A 20,271-nucleotide genomic window follows, 5' to 3' on the forward strand; every position below is an offset into this window, starting at 1 on the left:
TCCCTTAGGGGAAAATGAAAAGGATTCAATCTCATTTATAGAAACTTAAATCACCTGTTGTGGCCTTGCACCAGGGATACCTCTAATGTATGTGGGAGATTTTAAAAACTTGCAGACTTTGCACCTGATATCACATTCCTGCCCCATTATTTGAAGCTCTCCCTTGTTTGTTTCCTGGTTTGTTTTTGAGACTTTCAGTCTCTATCTCTGTTCTTACAGGTTCCTTTAATTGATAACCTCTTACAGCTCACAGTTTCCATCAACAACATCCCAACCTTTCCTGTCCCCCACAAAGTACACTGCATCTTTGGATCTTGACATATGCTGTTGTTTCTGCCACATCTTCCCTGCACCTACCAGACAGCATCTCATTCCACCTTGGTTGAGACAGCCACTAATTTTTAAGAGACAAGAAGTGGAGAGACTGATACATCACCATATATTCTAAGTAGGTGAAATAAATCTCAGTCCACCAAAGGACTCTAAAACTGCCTAGTGTCTGAATCCAAATACAGGCTGAACATCCCTATTCTGAAAATCAAAAATTCAAAATGCTCCAAAATTCAAAACTTTTTAAGTGTTTACATGATGTCACAGCCAAAATGCAGGCATACAACACATAGTTTATTCAGTATCCCCCATGGAAAAAAGATCTTCCCAGTCTCTTTCTGCCCCAATATATTTTCAGTGTGTACCCAGATTCCCCCACTCAGGCATGCCCACAAAGGATAATAAAGTGGTATTTGTGCAGGCTAGACACACCAATGGCAGGCTCCTCACAATGTCCGATATTGTGCCAAGACCTACGTGGATTACTCACTGTGTTTTATTGTTTATTCTCTCTCTGTGGTGTAAAGATATTATTGAAAATGTCAAAAAGGCCTCCAAATATCCCTATAGCTAACAGTAAAAAGAAAAAGAGGAAGCATTTATGCTTGCCTATAGCATAGAAAGTGAAGCTTTTGGAAAAACTGGACAATTGTATTACATGTGAAACATCTTACATAAGAGCATGGTGTTCGAATGACCACCATATATGACCTTAAAGAACAGAAGGAAAAACCACTGAAGTTCTATGCTGAAATTGATGTACAGAAGTTAATGAAAATAGAAAAACACTGCATAAGACTCAAAATGAAGATCTTGATTGTGTATAGAAAGAATGGATCCATCAGTGTTACAATGAATACATGCCACTTAAGGGTATACTGATCATGAAACAAGCTAAGATTTATGACAGTGAACTAGAAATTGAAGGAAATTGTAACTATTCAACAGGCTCATCACAGAAATTTATGAAAAGACTTAAAATAAATTTTTAAAGACTTGTGATGATAAAGCACCTGCTGATCATGAAGCAGTAAAGAAATTCATTGATGAGTTTGCCAAGGTCATTCCTGATGAAAATCTGACACAAGAACAAGTTTATAATGCCAACAAAACATCAGTGTTTTGGTGTTCTTGCCCCAGAAATATATTCACTAAAGCTAATGACATAACCCTGAACAGGAATTAAGGATTTCAAGGACAGAATAACTGTGCTGGGTCATGCTAATGCAGCAGGCATGCATAAGTGTAAACTTGCTTTGATTGGCAAAAGCTTGAGTCCTTGCTGTTTTCAAAGACTGAATTTCTTGTTAGTGCACTGCCAACAAAAAAGCATGGATCACCAGGGACTCTTTTTTTATTGATTTCACAGACATTTTATATCAGTGGCTCTTGCTCACTGCAGGACTGGATGAGAGCTGCAACCTTTCGTTATTCCTTGACGACTGTTCTGCTCATCCTCCACCTAAATTTTTCATCAAAAATAATGTTTATGCCGTGTACTTTCCCCCAGTGTGACTTCATTAATTCAGCCATGTGTTCAGGGTATCCTTAGATAAATGAAGAGTAAACATAAAAACACTTCATAGGCCAGCATGCTAGCAGCAGTGCACAGAGGCGTGGGTATGGAAGATTTTCAAAGGAGTTATCATGCAGGATGCTGCATATGCTGTTGCCAGTGCCTGAAACACAATGACTAAAGACATGGTTGTGCATGCCTAGAAAAGCCTCTGTCCTGCAATTATGTTTACTGATGATGATGAACAAGGTGATGACTTTGAAGGATGCTGAATGTCAAGTAAGAAAAAAATGGTGCCTGACTTCCTTACATATGCAAAAAATATGTCTTCAGTCTGTCAGTAAGATGGAAGGAGATATCAAATAAGTTTTTTTAACATCAATAATGAGACTCCACTTGTTCTATCTTGACTTGAAATAGCCAAAATGGTTCTTAATCGAGGTGATTGTGAAAACAATGATAAGGAACGTGACATGGTTAGCACTGCAGAAAAATGCTTACAGGAAACATGGTGAAAATGTGTGATGGGCTTATTGAAGGACTAGAGAAGCATGAATCCATAACAGAACAAGAAATCATGTCAATTTTTAAAATCAGAGATTTATAAGACAAAAACCATTATTAATGAGGTAGGCAATTCTGAAGGGAACATTTTTAAAAGTCACCCAACACAATGCCTCCTTATCCCTATGGGATTCACTTCTTGTTCCCTCAACTGCTTTTGATATTTCTTCTCACCTAAAAAAAAAAATTCAGTGGACAATAACCTTGTAATCAAAACACAGCATCACAGGTGGAGACTGAAAGCCTGCCATTGTTTGTTGTTGCTGTTGTTTATTCTGGTGATGCCACTGTGCTGCTTAGTTACCCTAAACACATTCATACACCTGTAGTAATGGTAGGTTATACTTTTTACTAGTAAATACCTATATGTGCATAAGAAAATTATTGCTTATTGGTAGCTTATAAACTTAAAGTCAGGAATGATAGTGATGCCAGACAACAACAGACTGTCCACATGCGTGGCTGAGACAGTGACACCTTTGCTTTCTGATGGTTCAATGTAGTCAAATTTTGTGTCCTGCAAATTATTATTTAAAATATGGTATAAAATGTACCTTTAGCCTATGTGTATAAGATATATATGAAACATAAATAAATTTCATGTTTATACTTGGGTCCTATCCTCAAGATATCTCATTATGTATATGCAAATATTCCAAAATCTAGAATACAAAACACTTCTGGTCCCAAGCATTTTGGATAATGGATACTCAGTCTGTACAAACCACTCACCTGTCACCTCTAAGACTTAAAAGCCAAAGGAACATGAGCTACCACAACCCACTGATGCCTACACACAACCCACAGGGCACAGCCTGAGTGAACTGGGGACCTAAGGCTGCCCTCAAGTGGCAGCTGCACTACAAATCCCCATGGCTGTCCACTGTTTCAGGTGGTTTCCTCCAGTAGCACCAAGAACCCATGCTGAAGTTTCCACACAGGATCCAGTAGGGTTCTGTATTAGTCATGGCGCTCCAGAAAGACAAAACCAACTGGATGTATGACATAGCTAGAGATTTATTTTAAGGAATTGGCTGATGTGATTGTGAGGGCTGGCAAGTCCAAATTTTGTAGAGCAAGCTGGCAGGCTAGAAATTTTAGCAGGAGTCAATGTTGCAGCCTTGAGTCCAAAGACAGTCAAGAGGAAGAATTCCCTTCTCTTGGAGAGACCTTAGTCTTTTCTCTGAAGGCCTTCAATGGATTGGATGAGACCCATCCACATCATGGAGGGTAATCTGCTTTACTCAAAGTCTGCTGATTTAAATGATAATCACATCTACAAAATACCTTTATAGAATGAATTAATGGCATTCCCAGCAAGCTGGATGGGATTGGAGGCTATTATTCTAACTGAAGTAACTCAGGGATAGAAAATCAAACATCATATGTTTTCACTCATAAGTAGGAGCTAAGCTGTGAGGATGCAAAGGCATAAGAATGACATAGTGGACTTTGGGGACACAGGAGGAAAGGGTGGGAAGGGGGTGAGGAATAAAAGACTACAAATAGGGGTCAGTGTATACTACTTTGTTAATGGGTGCACCAAAATCTCACAAATCACCACTGAAGAACTTACTCATATAACAAAATACCACCTGTCCCCAAAAACTATGGAAACAAAAACTTTTATAAATAAAAACTATCTTTATAGAAACATCTAGATTCATATTTAATCAAACAATTAGGCACCATAGCCTAGCCAAGTTGACTCATAAAATTCCCCATTGTAGGTCCTAAGAAGTGTTAACTACCCCCCACAATGCTCCAAATACTATCCCCTGTTCTCCAGGTAACTTGGCCTGGGAGCTGATTTATCCTCCATGAGTACAAAATCACCTCCCATGGCTCCAACCCAAACATCAGTGGAAAATCCCAAAGCTCCAGGTCTTCTGAGTCACCCCAGATCCCAGGGGCAGGTCAGTCCTCTCTAGAGCACAACACTCCATCTACACATGAAAAGCAGGGTCCCCATCCACACCCTTGCATAGATCATAAAAGAAGCCCCTCCCCTCACCACTGCCTCTAGAGAGCATTGAACTAAATTAACTATATAGTCGCAAAATTCACCTCATCACACACTTTTAGGCTGTGTGCCTTGAACATTCAAACAAGACACACTTACACATTCATAGATCACCCAGAGATCTCTAGATTGGTATCATTTTACAAAAAAAGTTTGGCAATTTTAGTACTTCAACATTTATACTTACTGGGAAATGTGTTTATTTAATCTCTAAGCTTACTCTTAGCTTCAGAAATAAAGCCTTTCCTTACTGTTTTTGATAACAGAAATTATAGCCGTAAGAAAATACTGATATCAGAAGATATATCCCAGGCTCAGAAGCAATGTGAAATGGATTGCTGAAGCCACAAGTCAGGAGGCAGAAAATACCAAAAACACATCAAGAGGAAAAGCACAGAAAGCACTCACTTCCCTAAAGTTTGCATCACTTATACACGGAGACTTCCTGAAGAGCTCTGGAGGCTAAGGGAGATGACTGTCATTCAGCCGGGTTAAAATCAAAATGCAAACAACAGCATCACCACAAGGGATTAAATTTTCCAAATACTTATTCATTTTCTAGCAAGACAATTGCAAGCAACTATAACATCATAAAATGAGTTATTGCCGATCCCAGTAGCACTGTAGAAATTAAATTACTTTCTGTATTCTTAGTACAATAGATTATTTAAATTGTGATCCAGAGCTGCAGACAGTGCCCAAGGAGCTTTGCATTAAACAGGGAAGTGGCCACCGTTTCTGCTTCATGCCAGTCTGTTACCTCTCCTAAGAGGGAAGCTGAGCAGCAAGAACAAGCTGAATTGATATGCCTTGTTATCATCACTGTAATTAGCATTTACTGAGTATCAAGGGTACACTAAGTGCCAAGCAGAACCTAATGCTGCTCAGTGGGTTATCGGTCTAATTTCAACCCCAGCTCCTCAACAAAGACCAACCACCAAAAATCTATAGCAAGAGGGTTCAGACTTGCCTCATCAGACCGAGAATTGCCTGATTACACAACAGGAAAAAGAAGTGGCCAGAAAAGAACTTAAAAGAGGAAAGCAGATCTTTTGAAATGTGTCATTTCTTTCCTTCACCCGTTGACCTCTTTTGTAGGACTTTTGCAAAGGAGGGGATCATTATTGGCAGAAATGGTTCACAGCATGGTAGAGAAAAGAGCCAAAAATTATTAAAGATTACTTGTTGAATAGAAAAGGTTTGGATTTCTGATGAAAGTAAAAGTTCTGACCAGGCACAGTGGTTCATGCCTGTAATCCCAGCACTTTGAGAGGCCAAGGGAGGTGGATCTCTTGAAGCCAAGAGTTCAAGACCAGTCTGGCCAACATGGCCCCTCTCTACTTAAAATATATATATATACAAAAATTAGCCAGGCATGGTGGCATGGACCTGTAATCCCAGCTACTCGGGAGGCTGAGGCAGGAGAATCATTTGAACCCAGGAGGTTGCAGTAAGTCGAGATCGCATCGCTACACTCCAGCCTGCGTGACAGAGTGAGACTCCATCTCAAATAAAATAAAATAAAATAAAAGTACTTCATTATTCAAATTGTAGAGTGCTGTGTCCTTGATAAAACCAAAAACAGCAATAGCCTCATATTTCCTTTGCATTTGAAATTTAATTGTTGCCACATACTAAATTTGAAATGTGAAGAAAATTTCCTTGTAATAAACAGAAAACCTGATTACTACTTTATAGTTAGTCATTTTGGTCTGAGTCAAGTTTCTGTTATACTAGTCAGGTGACCTTAAACAACTAACTTAATTTCTGTGTCTCAGTCTCCTCATCTGTACAATAGGGATAGCAATGAAATCAACCTCAAAAGGTTGTTGGGAGGATTAAGTGAAATAACCCATATAAAACTGTCTGATATAGCTTAGCACATAATAGGTGTTCAATAAATGTTAATCATAATTATAATGTGAGCTCTTTGCAAACTGTCACATATAACACAAATGCAGGTTATTACATTGTCCTTGTACAACATGAATTATTAAAAAATCAGTTTATAACTACTTCCAAATAACATTTTTTATGTAAGTAAACTCACAGGACAAAACAAGGCATGTCATGGTGAGTTTCCTCTTGACTAGAGGGAGCTGAAGAGAAGATGCCCTCCAGAGCTCAGAGGAAGATGAGGGAAGAGGTACAGTTCTCAACTGGAATGGAATCAACCCAGGGGCCCATCAGCGAAGGATTGGATAATGTTTTTGTTTTAATAAGGGACTCTACACTTTACAACCTGAATGATGACGAACTTTTATTTACCTTTTATCTCCTTTTCCTCCTCTACTCACACATTCAAATGGAGCTCTGGTTAAGACTACGTGGATTCAAATGAAGGTTACTTCACCTCTCTGAACCTAATTTCCACATCCGTAAAATGCAGACAATAGAAATGTGGTATATAGACACCATGGAATACTATGTAGCCATAAAAAAGAAAGAAATGTGTCCTCTGTAGCAACATGGAGGCAGGTGGAGGCAATAGTCCTAAGTGAGTTAACACAGACACAGAAAACCAAATATCACATGTTCTCACTTATAAGTGGGAGCTAAACATTGAGCACACATGGACATAAACATGGGAACAATAGATACTGCAGTCTGTTAGAGGGAGAGGGAAGGAGGGGATCTAGGTTGAAAAACTACATATCAGGTACTATGCTCACTAGCCAGGTGACAAGATCCACACCCCAAACCTCAGAATCAAGCTATATTCCCATGTAACACACCTGCACATTTAACCCCTGCATCTAAAATGAAAATTGAAATTTAAAAAGTAATTTTTAAACAGGTACACATTTCAAACTGTCTCCATTTTAACTAACCTGAAGAACCTTATTCCCTGGAATGTCATTTCTGTTTCTGGTATAATCACAATTGTCATCTTGCAATGCATATTAACCCTTAAAATGTTTTCTGAGAGTCAATTGATAGGATTACTCTTGGCTACATTAGATATTTGGAAACTTCCCATGAAACTTCAAAAATAATGTGCTCCCCAACCTTTACCTTTCTATCCCCTTTCTCTCTACTCACACACTCAAATAGAACTCTAGGTAACACTGGCCAGGCGCAGTGGCTCACGCCTGTAATCCCAGCACTTTGGAAGGCTGAGGTGGGTGGATCACGAAGTCAGGAGTTCAAGACCAGTCTGGCCAACATGGTGAAACCTCATCTCTACTAAAAATACAAAAAAAAAAAAAAGTAGCCAGGTGCAGTGGCAAATGCCTGTAATCCCAGCTACTCAGGAGGCTGAGACAGGAGAATCACTTGAACCCAGGTGGCAGAGGTTGCTGTGAGCCAAGATCACACCACTGAACTCCAGCCTGGGTGACAAAGTGAGACTCTGTCTCAAAAAAAAAGACTACATGGATTCAAATGCTGTGTGAATTTGAGAAGGTTACATCACCTCTCTGTGCCTAATGGCATTTGTAAAATGCAGATAATGGAAATGCTTATATCAAATGTTTGTTGTGTGGATTAAATGTGATATATGGAAAATGAATAGGAGATCAGAATTGGTATTATTACCATCTTCATCATCATCATTATCATTGTTATTACACATATTCCTCACTCCTCTAAGATTGACAGTTCATCATCTGTAAAACTTCCAAATCATCTTCCATGGAAACCAGTAACACTAAGCAACAGAATAAGAGCACAGATGTGGGTGGAACAAATGCCCTACACAAGAGGCCTGAATTAGAAGAGTTCGCCACATAAAAAGAGAGGCCTTACATTGGCATTGACTGGGGAATAAAATATAATATCCCTTAGGTACATACCCAGTAATGGCATTGCTGGGTCAAGTGGAATTTCTATTTCTAGATCCTTGAGGAATTGCCACACTGTCTTCCACAATGATTGAACTAATTTACACTCCCCCCAACAGTGTAAAAATGTTCCTAGTTCTCCACATCCTCTCCAGCATCTGTTGTCTCCAGATTTTTTAATGATCGCCATTCTAACTGGCGTGAGGATTGTAAATTGTTCTATTATAAAGACACATGAATATGTATGTTCACTGCAGCAGTTTACAATAGCAAAGACCTGGAACCAACCCAAATGCCCATCAATGATAGACTGGACAAAGAAAATGTGGCAAATATATGCCATGGAATACTATGCAGCCATAAAAAGGATGAGTTAATGTCCTTTGTAGGGACATGGATGAATCTGGAAACCATCATTCTCAGCAAACTGTCACAAGAACAGAAAACCAAACACTGTATGTTCTCACTCATAGGTGGGTGTTGAACAATGAGAACACATGGGCACAAGGAGGGGAATGTCACACACTGGGGTCTGTTGGGGGATGGGGGGCCTAGGAGAAGGACAGCAGGTGATGGGGAGGTTGGGGAGGGATAACACTGGGAGAAATGCCTGATGTAGGTGATGGCGGGGATGGAGACAGCAAACCACCATGGCATGTGTGTACCTATGCAACAGTCCTGCAAGATCTGCACATGTACCCCAGAACTTAAAGTACAATTAAAAAAAAACAACCAACCACTATGAAAAGGAAATATATATATATATATATCCATGCTCACTAAAGATTAACATGTAGCACAAGCAAATATTTTTTAGAAATGACACATCTGAGCTTCAGACTCAACCACCTGGTTTTACAGATGAGGAAGTCAGGATCCAGAGATAAGCAACTTGCCTAATGAGTTTATACTGTAGACAAGAACCCAAGTCTCCTGACCTACAGTCCAGTGCTCTTCAGCAGTCCCTGGCTTGCTGAAAAGTTGTAAAACTCTGAAGCAGATTTAGAGGCCAAAGAAAGGTAGGGTCAATGCTGGGCCTTGTGCATCAGAGGCTATCCCAGTTATATCTACCAAGAAGACGATATTCTTCCCTTCTCCTCCTTATTTTCTTCTGGTCAATTCTTTCTCTCCTAGGTCACAGCCAGCCATGTAAGAAGATACAGCACTAACATGGCTTCAGCAATAAAATGTAGGTACCCAGGGTCAAAGCCCCTCTTCTCCCTCACCCTTCTCCTCACCCATAGCTCCCCTCTGTCCTGGTCCTCTGCATCAAAGGACTTTTGAGATGGAGTCTCACTCTGTCACCTAGACTGGAGCGCAGTGGCACAATCTCAGCTCACTGCAACCCCTACCTCCTGGGTTCAAGCGATTCTCCAGCTTCAACCTCCAAGGTAGCTGGAACTATAGGTGCCTGCCACCACATCTAGATAATTTGCTTTTTATTTTTAGTAGAGAAAGGGTTTCATCATGTTGGCCAGGTTGGTCTCGAACTCCTGACCTCAAGTGATCCACTCGCCTCGGCCTCCCAAGGTACTGGGTTTACTTACAGACACGAGCCACCACATGGGCCCATCTCAAGACTTTTGACCACTGGCCCTGCAGCCTCTCCCTCAGAGCCCTTATTTCCTTGCTTCTCTTGCCTTCTACCCTCTCCCTTTGCCCTCACTCTCATGAAATGGCATTTTTCCTACTCACAACCCACATCACCAGGCTATCCTTCACTCCTATGTCAATCCCAATTCTAACATCCCTAGTTGAGTGTCTTCCTGAATCATGCCCACCAATTGCCCAGGCACATTCAGGTGCCTCCCTTCCCTTGAGTCCTGCCACTTACCACACTTCTACATTTTTACTTCCACAGTACCTAGGGCTTTTGAGGACAATGGCCATCTGCTCCCCAATCCTTGGTATATAGCATAATTCCTGGCTCAATACTAGATTATCAATAAATATTTGTTTGAATAATACTAGATTATCAGATTATCAATAAATATTTGTTTGGGTGAATATAACACAAATAAAAATATCCAAAGTATTCCATTTAGCTGAAACTATCATTATTTGCAAGTCAGTGACAAAACCCTTTCATGAGTTCCTTAAATGATGAAATCAGCAACTATTCTACTTTTTTTTCTCCTGGTTCTGGTTTCCATACCTCCTCTCATTAGACATCCCTTCCCTTTTCTTATTTTTCTTTCTTCCAAAATCCAAAATTTCAAAATTAACCTCTCAAGGGGTTAAAAGAGACTCAAGGTCATGGGGTTGCATGAATTGCCAAGTCATTGACCAAATAGGAAGTGCAATTCTTGCAATGATAAATATACAAGACTAAGGGTAGAGACATCTCATTGCATAAAATACAAGTGCTACAGCTGAAAGAAGGTGCACTTGTTCCCCTGGTGCATTCCTTCTTCTGTGCTTTCACAGTTTCTTTTTCCCCTCAAATCTCCAGCCTCACCCACCCATCTTCACCCGTAGCTGCAGTGCCCTTGCTTATCATTTCACTGGAAAGGTAGAGTCCACCCAAATAGAATTCCCACAAGATTGCCTGTCTGCACACATGACCTCAACCGCCTGCATCTGCAGCTTTAAACTCTACTCCTCTCCTAGAGAAAGCTATGGCTTCCACCTCACCTGTGCACTAGATCCCAACCCTTCTTGCCACCTCAAGGACTTTTCTTCAGTTCTTCTCTCCTCTCACCCGTACCATCAAAGTTGCCTTCAATACCGAGTCATTTCCATCAGAACAAAAGAGTTCTTTCCTTATCATCATACAAAAAAAAGGAGGAAAAACAAAACAGAAAACTTCTCCAGGTTTCTCTACATTTTCACCTTCCCTTTATAGCAAGATTCCCCAGGAGCTATTACAAGCAGTGTTTTCAATTTAACTCTTCCTGTTGTCTCCTGAATCCACTCCAGTTATACTTTGACCTTCTGATGACCTTCACTACCCCATGGAGGTCTCTCATACCCTCCAGACTGCTAAAGCTATGGTCAAATCTCTGGCTGCATCTTGTTGACATTTCAGCAGTATTTGAGACAAAGCATGACGATCTTCGTATAACCTCCCTCACTTTCGTTTTCTCCCTACTTGTCTGGGCACCATGTCCTGGTCTTTTCTGGTTCCTCTTTATGTCTCACATGTTTAAATGTTGGCACCTTCTAAACTCAACCCCAAATTCACTTCTCTATCTATACTCACTCTCTTGGTAATCTCATCTAAGTTTATAGCTAAAAATGTCATTTTCATGCTGATGACTTACAAAGATGTCAAATGGGTATCTTAAATGTATCGTATCTAAAACTGAGCTCTCAATATACACCCCCAACCTAGCACTTTTGATGATTAATTGCAATTCAAATCTTTCAGTCGCTCAGGCCAAAACTCTTGGAGTCATCTTTAGCTCCATTTTCTCCTATACCCCACATCAGCTCTGTCAGCAAATTCCGTTGGCTCCATTTATTTTTTTGCCTTCATCAGCGTCTTCTATTGTTATTAAAGGGCACTAAGCCTCGCACAACTACAGGAGTTTAAAAGCAGCCACAGATACTATCAAAAATCCCAAAGAACACAGAAGACTCCAAGAATGAGCCACAGCTCTGCTGACCCAAGGCCCTCCTCTGTCCCACCACCATGTCACTAATCATTTTTCACAGGAAGTTGCAAAGACAGCACAAAGAGGTCCTGTGTACTTTTCACCCAGATTCCTTCCATGGTTACATCTTACATGTTTATAGCCCAATATCAAACCCAGGAAACTGACACCGTGTGTGTGTAGAGTTCTGTGTCACTTAATCCTATATGTGGATTCATGTAATCATAACTGCAATCAAGACATAGAAACTAACCCATCACCACAAAGGGCTTCCTCATGCTACCTTTGTATGATCATACCTACCTAGCTCTGTATCCAAAACCCCTGCCAACCTGTTTTTCATCTCTGTAATTTTGTCATTACAATAGTGTCAAATAAATGGAAACATATAATATGTGACCTTCTGAGGTTGGCTTTTTTTTTTTTCACTTGGCATAATACCTTTGAGATCCACAGATGTTATTAGAAGGAAATTTTTGTTATTTCCAGTTTTCGTCAACTATAAATAAAACTGTTGTGAACACATTTGTACACATTTTTATGTGGATCTGTTTTCATTTCTTCAAGATAGGTTCCCAGTTCGACTGCAGAGTTGTATGGTCAATATATGGCTAGTTTAGTTTAGTTTTCATTTGTTTGTTGCTTGTTTTTAGAAAGTACCAAACTACTTTCCAGAGTGGCTGTACCATTTTACATTTCAAGATGTTTCCAGAATCCCGCCACTTCTCACCACTAGGCCAGCCCCCTGGTCCAAGTCACTGTCCTCTCTCCCCAGGACTACTGTGATAGCACCTTAACTGGGGACACTTCTTTGATCTTTGTTCAGCCCCTACCACTTTTATTTTCAATCTAGCTCCAGAGTGATCCCGGCAAAATGAAAATTAGGTTGTGCCATTCCTCTGCCTGAGACCGTGTAATAGCTTCCTACCCCACCAGGAGTAAAGCCAAATTTCTACTCATGGCCTGCAAGGAACTCTATAATTTGACTCTTACCTATTCTCTGACTCTATTTCCAATTATTCTCCCCAAAACTAACTCCTCTCTAGCCACTGTGGGGGCCTCCTCGCTCTGCCCTACATATGCGAGGCATTCTCTCACCTCTGAGTCTTCATCATTGCTGTTCCCTCTGCCTGGGATTTTCTTCCCACATAGTTCATTTCCACTCTCTTCCAGGTCTTAATCAAACATCATCATTTCCACCTCCGTGAGGATTTCCTCGTCACCCTCTCACCCTACCAACCTTTCCCACTTTGTTTTTTCCCATAGTACCTTATCACCAACATGTCACTTACTTTACTTATCTTGGCTATTATGATCTCACACCTTTCATCAGAATGCAGGCACCTTGAAAGCAAGGATTTGCATCTGTTTTATTCACCGCTGAATCCTCAATGATTGGAACAATTCCTGGCCTATAATAGATGCTCCTTAAATATGTTTTAGGAGAATGAATGGATTAACAAATAAGCAACTACTAATTGGAAAAATATAACTGCCAACATTTCATATTTGTTCACAATGTCCTCGTGTATAATGACATTCATAACATTGAAACAGAGGCCAAAATACTAAAAGCATTTAAACAGATCCCTGGAAAATAATAAAGATATATTGTAGTTTATGCATTGTTGGAATTTGTCATTTGATATTGGAATACATTCCTAAATAAATGTGATTATGTTATCCATCATTTCAATGGGCATTTCTCACTTTCTTTTTTTTTGCTAATGACTTACTATTTGCTTTTTATTTTATGCTTATTTTAGACTATGGAAAGATGTTAGACAAAAAACAAATTTGAGCAATTTTCTTATTCATGTTCAAAATGGGTTGTAAAGCAGCAGAGACAACTTGTAACATCAACAGTACATTTTGCCCAGGAACTGCTGGTGAATGGACAGTGCAGTGGTGGCTTAAGAAGTTTTGCAAAGGAGACGAGAGCCTTGAAGATGAGGAGCATAGTGGCTGGCCATCAGAAGTTAACACCGACCAATTGAGAGCAATCATCAAAGCTGATCCTCTTACAACTACACAACTGCCAAAGAACTAAACGTCGACCATTCTACGGTTGCTCGGCATTTGAAGCAAATTGGAAAGGTGAAAAAGCTCTGCTCAGTAAGTGGGTGCCTCATGAGCTGACCAAAAATCAAAAAAATCATTGTTTTGCAGTATCATCTTATCTTATACTATGCAACAACAATGAACCATTTCTCAATCAGATTGTGACATGTGACGAAAGTGGATTTTATATGACAACTGGCGACAACCAGCTCAGTGGTTGGACCCAGAATCAGCTCCAAAGCATTTTCCAAAGCCAAACCTGCACCAAAAAAAAGCTCATGGTTACTGTTTGGTGGTCTGCTGCCAATCTGATCCACTATAGCTTTCTGAATCCTGGCAAAGCCATTACATCTGAGAAGTATGCTCAGCAAGTTCACTAGATGCACCAAAAACTGCAATGTCTGCAACCAGCACGGGTCAACAGAAAGTGCCCAATTATTCTCCATGACAACACCCGACTGCATGTCACACAACCAAAGTTTCAAAAGTTGAATGAATTGGGCCACGAAGTTTTCCCTCATCTGCCATATTCACCTGACCTCTCACGAAACGACTACCACTTCTTCAAGTATCTCAACAACTTTTTACAGGGAAAACATTTCCACAACCAGCAGGATGCAGAAAATGCTTTCCATGAATTTGTTGACTTACAAAGAGTAGATTTTTATTCTACAAGAGTAAACAAATTTATTTCTTGTTGGCAAAAATATGTTAATTGTAACGGTTTCTACTTTGATTAATAATGTTCGAGCCTCATTACGATGATTTAAAATTCATGATCTGAAACCACAATTACTTTTGCACCAACCTATATTTGAAAGTGCACTGGGCCACCCAGCAAGAGTTTTTGCATTTCTTCTTGCTCCAGAAGAAAATGCTGGGGCAGCCCCAGTTCTGAAGCTTCCGGTCAGAACACAGAGTTTATGAAGCTAAACAGAAAGCCACAGCTCATTCCCTGATAATCTGGAGAACAAGGCCAGGTACAATTTACATCCCCGCTTTAATTGTCAATCCAAACCAAAAGATGGAATTCCTCACTCCTACAATAACTGTGTCTTAAAGCCTAAAAGAATAAAATCTTACCTTATTATCCACTGCATTATACTTTTTTTCTTTTTTTGAGATGGGGTCTCCCTCTGTTGCCCAGGCTGGAATGCAGTGGCATAATCTCAGCTCACTGCAAGCTCTACCTCATGGGTTCAAGCCATTATCCTGCCTCAGCCATCCAAGGAGCATTATACTTTTGAACCAACGTTATGCTTTGTAAGAAACAGAATTGAACCAAAAACAATAGGCCACAGTTTACAGTAGGTATAAGAAAGTTCAACAAGAAGAGCTTGTTTATAGGCTGACAGCTATCAATTCATGGACGTGCTAGAAAAACAAAGCATAAGTAGGTTAATATATATTTTACTTACTAATGCCAGTTGTTATTTTTTAAGTGCTTGCTATGAAAACAGCTAGCAATTATATAGCATGCATTATGTACCAAGGACTATTCTAATCACTTGACACACGTTAACTCACACACAACTAATGAGAGAGGCCCTCAGGACTTGTACCCAGGCAACCTGGCTCTGGAGTTTGGGCTCTTTATTTTGTCTCTTCATTGTGTGCTAATGTCTGTGCCCTAATATGTTACCCTCAGAATTTTATTAAATGTTTAAAATCACCCCAGGACGAAACATAGGAGAAAACTGAAGCTTCGAGAGGTGAAGGAACTAGCATGAGAAATGATAAGGAGGTTTCAGAGTGAGGCATGCCTGACTCTAAACCCATTGTCCAGGTCTCTTCTGTTGACTTCTGGCCCCTTGTCCCTCTGCCATGACCCTGGCGGGAGAATAGGCTGCTCCCATTGGCCATCCACCCTCACTGCTCCTCCCCAGCCCAGAAGGCTCCCTGCACATCGATTTACTTCTCCTTCACCCCTCCTTCCAAATGTCTTTCCTTTATTTCTGAGGAAAGAAAATGGGATTAGTCTATTATACAGCTTATCTTTGAATAGTGTATGCTACTTAACTCAAATGAAGTTTTCATTAGTCAGTCTTTGGACCCTAAGATAAGAATCTCAGAGAGTATTAAGAAAATATTTTTTTATTAACAAGTCTCTTTAGACTATAAATAGTCTATAAATCAAAACTCCTGAGTTCTTCACTTTGTCTATTATAAGAAATGCTGGCTAAATATCACAATAGGCCACATACTACTGGTGTGATCTCTGACAAGTCCTGTGAGATCTCTGTACCTCAGTTTCCCATTTTCAAGAGGATAAAAATATACCTACCTCACGGGGAGTGGGAGGGTTCATTGAGGTAAACTACAGATAGCAGTGCTTAGAAAGGACCAGCAAGTGCAATGTGAATGTCTGCTATTATTGCATACTCCCTGGTCAGTGCCCTGGCATGGAATAAGGAAACAGGCTTTCTCCCCTCCTCCATCCTCATTCTCCTCTCAATCTAGAAACACTTTCTGCCACCAGTTTCCAACAAAGCTTGTTTTTTGCCTCTTGGGGTGGAGAATTGGGTTGATTTAATAAAACTTGCTATTTGTATCATGTTTTTCTTCCTTAAAGGACTTTTCTTCCAAGCATCATTTCTTTCCATGAGACTAAACACAGAAAGGTTCCTCTAAGGGACATTTTTGAAAGAATTGTCATGGGCCTCATTTTCAGGAATGGCCAATCTGGTAAAAGTCTGCTTACAGATGAGAAATGTTCACAAACTACCACAAAAAGTACCGCGCACAGTACATAAAAATGTACTTTGTGCAAATGCAAACAAAAAAAAGAGAGAGAGCTTTTTTAAAAAATATATTTATCAGTATTGGAGGGTAACTTTGCATTATTCTGGATGCTTTGCATGCTGCTTCTTAGGCTTCTTTTAAAAGAAATTTAAGAGAAGGAGACAAAAAGAGAACAGTACAATTTAAAAAAAAAAAGCATCCTTTGCTTATATAACTCCTGCCATGACAATTTAAGGAAAATAGCTAAGCAGCATTATCCCATCTCATTGCACAATCCACTGACAATTTTTACCTCCCTTGACAGAAATTTCTTCCTTTCCTCCTTTTTCAGGGAACTGTTAATCTTTCTCATTAACAATCTATTTCCCAAATCATGTGAATTTCCAATTATTCATGTTTAACTCCTTCCTTGCTCTGTATGCTGAGAAAAGCTCTGAAACATATAGGCAGGAGCCCTGTGCTGCTACCTATGATTTCAGAAATATCTGAATGTATGGTTTCATAATAATTCTCACCAGTAACTCACAATACTCTATCACATGTTGCAACTTCAAATGAATGGATAATTGGTCAGGGAATTATGGAGGAAACCAGATAAATAATGAGTATCTGCATAGTCTGAGGTACAGAGGTTTTCCTAGATGGAATAGTATAAGATACTCTGCTTCCTGTGAGCATGAGGACAGGCACTGTGGTCCTATGAATTGACAGACCAGTATCTGGCCAACAGTGATTCTCCTCAACAGAGTTTTTAAAAAACAAATTTAAGGGGCACAAGTGCAATTTTGGTATGTGCATATATTGCACAATGGTGAAATCTTGGCTTTTAATATATCCTTCACCCAAACAACATAGAATATACCCATTGAGTATTCTTTTTATCCCTTACCACCCCACCTTTCCAAGTTTCCAATATCTATCATTCCACACTCCATGTCCATGTGCTCACATTATTTAGCTCTCACTTATAACTGAAAACATGGTATTCAACCTTGTGTTTCTGAGTTGTTTCAATGATGATTATGGGCTCTAGTTACATCTATGTTGATGTAAAAGACATGACTTTATTCTTTTTTAAGGTTGAGTAGCATTCCTTTGGTATATGTGTACATATATATATATATATATGTTTGTGTACGTGTATATATGTACATGTATAGATAGATATACATGTACACATATATATATATTCACACACATACTTATATACCATTTTTCTTTATCCAGTCATCTGTTGCTACACATTTAGGCTGATTCCATATCTTTGCTATTGTGAATAGTGCTGCAATAAACAAATAAATGCAAGTATCTTTTTGATATAATGATTTTTTTGGGGGGAGGGGGTAGATGCCCAGTAGTGGGATTGCTGGATTGAATGGTAGTGCTGTTTTTTAGTTCTTTGAGAAATCTCCACATTGTTTTCCATAGAGGCTGTACTAATTTACATTCCCACCAACAGTGTATAAGCATTCCCTTTTCTCTACATCCTCACCAACATCTGTTGTTTTTTGTCTCTTTAATAATAGCCGGTCTGACTGGCATAAGATAATATCTCATTGTGGGTTTTATTTGCATTTCTCTGATGATTAGTGATGTCGAGTATTTTTCTCAGATGTTTAATGGCCATTTGTACATCTTCTTTTGAGAAACATCCATTCATGTTCTTTGTCCATTTTTTAATGTGGTTGTTTGTTGTTATTGTTGAGTTGTTTGAGTTTCTTATAAATTCTGGATATTAGTTCCCATTTGGATGAATAGTTTGCAAATATTTTATCCTATTCTGCAGGTTCTGTGTTCACTTTAACAGTTTGATTAAAAATCAGTTTTTGTTCCTACATGCCTTTCCTTTCCAGTGTTTGACCTGTATTTGACATAAAAGACATTGGGCCACTTACTGTTGGGAACCCTGTGATTCTGCCCTACAAGTAAAACATGCTTAGTTAATGGCCTCATCTCACACAACAGGCCAGCAGGGTCTGTCTGGAGCCACAGCCTCCTCACTGTCCATGGCTCTCACACGTGCCCTTGATCATTCCTTCTGTCTGCTTTGAGTAGACTGCCCTCCTTTAGATCACAGTGCAGCAATTGTTTTGACATCTTGTTATCACACATCCTGTTCACAGGCACAGATAAGAAGAGCTGTGTCCAAATAAGCATAGTGCTATTGCATTTTCTTCATTAGATCAGGTTATTAAGTTATCTAATTATGGGTATCCTTAAGTCCATGGTGGCCAGATTTATACCATTATACCATTGAGCAAGATTTGTGTTGCTGGTTGAATCCAGAGAAAGCACACACTAAATTTAAATTTTGTGTTTTATCCCTTTATCTCTCCTTAGTTCCAAGAGTTCTCTTTGAAGTCAATGTTCTTAAGCTAGAATGATGAGCACATTATTTTAATAAGGTCAGAGCCATGGCTTTAATCTATCCATTTGTCAGTTAATGTCATGCAGTTCCATGATTACAGGCCAGACTGATCCCAGGCAATTGTCTCAGAAATGACTATAAGTTACCAAGAAGAACGGCCTAAGAAAATGTGGCTAAGTCAGCATAAATCTACCATTCTCCCTACAAAAGGTGAGTCATTTTTCTTGTGTAAACAACAGCAATGAAAGTTGAAGAGTTCCATTAAGAGTGCCATTCACCCAGTGTTCACATAAACAGCTCTAAACCAGTACCTGTACTAACAACTAATATCTGTAATTAGTATCTACAGTGTCAAAAGTTCAGATTCTAATGTTCATGCAAGCAATGACACCACAACCACAAAAGCTTTCACGAATTTTTTTCTCAGGTCTTGAAGTATAAAATACGTTGACACTGGCTCTGCTCCCAGACTAAATTATGACAAAGTTTGGCATGCCATTAGAACTTATATTAATAAACTGGGCATAAAGTCCATTCATCAATATAGATCATTTTAAACAAGAAAACACAAAGACTCTGAAGTCAGTATTTCCCATTTCAAAACAGCCAGAAGGGTGGATATCCTGGCCCAAGGACAAGGCCTATCTTGTCTCAGAGGTATAGTCCTACAACTAAGATGAATTAATCAAGCTCCTTTTGCTAAATGCCATGGATTATTCAAACCACATAATTAATTCCCCTGATTTGAAGTAGAATTTTTGTGGCTTGTCCATAAGGATAAAATGCACTCATCTGCTGATAGTAGTGCTCATTTATCCACTGAATTTGACAAACAGGCATTAACTGCTTCATTCAGGCTCAGGATTATAGTATCCTCATGGAGCTTCAACTCTAGACAGACATTGACCAAATAATTACAAAAGTACATATAAAATCCCAGTTGTGATAAATGAAAAATAGAGACCTAAAAGTACATAAAACAATCTCAACACTGCAGCACTGATTATCATTATACTGAAAAAGTAGAAATAGAATATTTTACTTTCAGAGTTCTTGTGGAGATGAAATTTGATATATACCAAAATATATATTTATGCCATACGTACCTAGATAAAGGCAGAGAACATTTTACTATGGTGGATAGGCTAGCCTATGCTGCAGTAATAAGTAATAAATAATATCTCAGTTACTAAATATGCCAAAGGTTTGTTTCTCACTTGGGAAAAACTGTCTGCAAGCCTGGCAGCTCTCCAGGGTAGCTCCCCTCCAGCAGTGCATCAGGAATCCAG

The 20,271-nt window shown here is 39.4% G+C and overlaps 1 pseudogene; it reads left to right on the forward strand.

Annotated features, from left to right (window-relative positions):
* The first annotated feature begins 13,588 nt into the window (after positions 1-13,588).
* LOC135271613 (histone-lysine N-methyltransferase SETMAR-like) lies at positions 13,589-14,612 on the forward strand (annotated as a pseudogene).
* Positions 14,613-20,271: the final 5,659 nt, after the last annotated feature.

This window comes from Aotus nancymaae, unplaced genomic scaffold, assembly GCF_030222135.1.
Source record: "Aotus nancymaae isolate 86718 unplaced genomic scaffold, 86718_ANA_hifiasm-v0.15.2.pri h1tg000088l, whole genome shotgun sequence".
Taxonomy (NCBI): domain Eukaryota; kingdom Metazoa; phylum Chordata; class Mammalia; order Primates; family Aotidae; genus Aotus; species Aotus nancymaae.